The 3546-nt window shown below is 49.1% G+C and overlaps 1 long non-coding RNA gene across 1 annotated transcript; it reads right to left on the bottom strand.

The window, feature by feature from the left end:
* Nucleotides 1–322: 322 nt before the first annotated feature.
* LOC135319380 (uncharacterized) lies at nt 323–2467 on the bottom strand. Its single transcript, XR_010377912.1, has 2 exons — nt 2125–2467; nt 323–1250 (listed from the first exon to the last, which is right to left on the bottom strand). It is a non-coding gene; the product is annotated as an uncharacterized LOC135319380 (long non-coding RNA).
* Between the last annotated feature and the right edge of the window lie 1079 nt (nt 2468–3546).

Genomic DNA, 3546 nt, shown 5'->3' with positions numbered 1-3546 from the left:
AGCATTTTATAGACACAGTTTATACTTCTAACTGCTACATAGGGTTCCATTGAGTGGGTATAATTACAGGTGTATATATATATTTTTTTAAGAATAGTTGATGTACAATGTCGAGTTAGCTTCACGTATGCAGCATAGGGATTCAGTGATACATATACATGTATATACATTCTTTTACAGATTCTTTTCCATCATAGGTTATTACAAGATATTGAATATAGTTCCCTGTGCTAGACAGTACGAGATATCAATATCTTGTAATAACCTATAATGGAAAAGAATCTGGAAAAGAATAAACTTATATACATGTATGTATCACTGAATCAGTCTGCTGCACACCTGAAACACTGTCAATCAACTATACTTCCGTTTTTTTTTTAATGGGGGAAAGGCTCATCTTCATCAGGTGCCTTTCTTAAGGGCAGAGTTCCCTTTCCCTCTCCTGGGTCACAGCACATGGGGTCACCCAGCATGGGGTGGGAGGGCGGTGCCAGGTTGGTACCCATTGGTCTGTGGTGGCATTTAGCCAACTGGTCATCTTCCCTCACCAGTCACTCCACTCCCGTGGGGCCTGGCGGGAAGTGGACTGTCTTTTCCTGCAGATCCTCTGACTCTCCACATCCTCTCCTGTACTTATTATTATCTGTCTTTTCAACTCGGGCCATTCTGTCGTGTGTGAAGTGATTTTGATTTGCATTTCCCTGCTGACTAATGCTGTTGAGCATTTTTTATGTCTTTGTTGGCCATTTGTACATCTTGGTTGGAGAAATGTCTGTCCAAGTCCTTTGCCCATATTTTAACTGGCTTGTCTTTTTTTTTTTTTAATATTGAAAGTATGATATTACAGTATTATATTAGTCTCAGGTGTACAAGGTAGTGATTAGGTAATTTTATACATTACAAAACGATCACCACTTGGCTTGTCTTTTTGTAAATAAATCTCTGGACAATTTTGTTTCTTCCTTCCTTCCTCTATCTCTCCCTTTTGCCACTAAGAGAGCACTCGACAAGGCGATCACGCACATGCAGTCCCTGAGCAGAGGATGCCACAGTCTAGTGAAGGAGCTAACACAGGGGCAACGCGTGTTAGTGGTGTGGCCTGGGAGCTTCCAGGAGCCGGAGCGCCTGAGGTGGGTTGAGAAGAGCGTCCCAGCTGGCCTGTGGTCTCCGTGAGTCTTGTTTCTCCAGCGTGTAAATTAAGAGGATGGCAGAGGGCGCCCCTCGGCACACTGGTGCTCCCTCGGCGTCACCTGTATGTGGATTCAAAGAGCAAATACCACCACGGAGTCATTTGGTACACAAAGCTGTTAGACAGCAGCTCTGGTAAAGCAGACTAGGCTGTCACATGTGGAATTTGGGGATTATAGGAAGACCTCCTCCCCGTGAAAAATGTATGTCCAGGTACCTCCCATCTCTGCAAATAAGCCACTGCAACCACAAAAATCTCCTATTTTTACTCTCTTGAGACATGAAATCATGCATGATTCATCCATGATCATTTCTTCAATAAATGGTTTCCTAGGAGAGGTCAGTTTATTAACATTAAACTTAGAATTTGAATCCTATGCCACCACTAACCAGCTGATTGCCTTGGCCAAATCCCAATGTGTCCGAGGCTGTTCCCTCATCAGTGCAGCAGACTTGGTAATACCCGCTTTGTGTGGTAATAACTTGGGTTAAATGAACCGGCAGACGGTAAGTATGAGCCAGAGCAGAACCGCAAAGCAGTGGTTTGAATGGGTGTCGCAGACCTTGAAAGAAAGCAGATTGCAACCGGGGGACAGGGGGACAGGTGGGAGGGGATTCGTGAAGAGAAGCAGGGGTCTGCTGTCTATTAAAGGGAAGGTCTGGGGTGGGGAGGGTATAGCTCAGTGGTAGAGCATGTGGGTTGCCTGCACAAGGTCCTGGGTTCAATCCCCAGTGCCTCCATTAAAAATAAATCAATAAAAACCTAATTACTCCCCCTCAAAAAATAAAAAAATAAGGGAAGGTCTCGTGGGCCTCAGAAAGAGGGCCTTAATCGGAGAGGAGATGCCCCTGTAGGGGAAGAGGGGCTCTGAGGAAAGCCCCCCCTTCCTCCACCAGGCCAATTGCAGAGTGAACTTCGGGGGACGCCGGCATCACCTGCGTTGGGCTCCGTCGTCTGGGGTTTCCAGGGAGGGCCTCTGGCCCAGCCCCCGTGGTCCCGATTGCCCGTGGCCAGGCGGACGCGAAATGCGGTGCTCTGAGCAGTGGAAAGAAAGCTTCCAGCCTTGCAGGGCAGCAGTTCACCCCCAGAGGAAAACGTCCTTTGTGGCCGCTTCCTCTATACAAGGGCAGCTTTGTCCCTCCCGGGAAACTGTCGCCTCCCGGGATGCGGTGCAGCCCAGTGATGGGGCCGGGACGTGCCTCCTCGAAAACAGCCCTGCTCCGCTAAACCTAACGGCTCCAGCAAGCCCAGCTGGGCTCGGGGCTGACCCTCAAGTGAAGGCCGTGCTCCCTGGTGAGAAGCACCGGCCTCCTTGCAAACGAGAAGGAACCGGAACCGCGGGTCCCCGCACAGCTGCGCCCACCTCCTTCACTCAGACGCAGCAGCTCCCCAGAGGCAATCTGCACCCGGAAAGGCTTTCCTGACCCCACCCCTGCCTCCCTCCCCGCCTGACTTCTCATACGCTTTGCATACCCTACATTCAACTTCAGGGGCACCTTTGCTTGTTTTTTTATTTAGGTGACATTCCCATCACACAAAATGATCCATTTTAAAGTAAACAATCCAGTGGCATTTAGTGAAATCACAGTATTTTGCAACCACCACCTTTATCTAGTTCCAAGACCTGTTTGTGACCCCAGGAGAAGCCCCAAGAAGCAGTTACTCCTCAAGCCTCCTCTCCCCCAGCCCCTGGCACCCACCAATCTGCTTTGCTTCTGTGGATTTGCCTGTTCTGAATATTTCATACGAACACACAACACGCAACCTTTGCGTAGGGCTGCTTTCACTTAGCATCCGGTTTTAGCGCCCGTAACAGTCAGCGCCTCATTCCTTTCTACGGATGGAGGTTCCATGGCGTGTGTAGGCCAGTTTGTTTTCCATTCATTCACTGACGAGCTGTTGGTCCTCGTGAAGAGCGCTGCTTTGAACGCTGGTGTACAAGTATGGGTCTGAGTCCCTGCTTGCAGTTCTCTTGGGTGGATACCCAGGAGCAGAACCGCTGGGACTTGGGTAATTCTGTGTAACTGTCTGAAGAATTGCCAAGCTGTTTTGCACAATGGCTGCACCATTTTACATTCCTGGCGGCAGCGCGCGAGGGCCCCTCTCTCTCCACATCCTTCGTTTTGCTTTTTGGTACCGCAGCCCCCCCAGCAGGTGTGGACTGGTGTCCCGTGATTTTATTTGCATCTCCCTCATGACTGGTGATGCTGAGTGGCTTTTCACGGGCTGCTGGCCGCTGGTGTATCTTCTTAGGAGGAACGTCTCTTCACATTCTTAGTCCATTTTTCAACACTGAGTCTTCTGTCTTTTTCACGTTGAGCTGAAAGCATTCTTTGCATATCCTGGATGTGTTCGTG

This window comes from Camelus dromedarius, chromosome 26 (genome assembly GCF_036321535.1).
Source record: "Camelus dromedarius isolate mCamDro1 chromosome 26, mCamDro1.pat, whole genome shotgun sequence".
In the NCBI taxonomy this organism is placed as follows: domain Eukaryota; kingdom Metazoa; phylum Chordata; class Mammalia; order Artiodactyla; family Camelidae; genus Camelus; species Camelus dromedarius.
The sequence above is the reverse complement of the archived record's forward strand: the minus strand, read 5'-3'. Positions and strand labels throughout refer to the sequence as shown.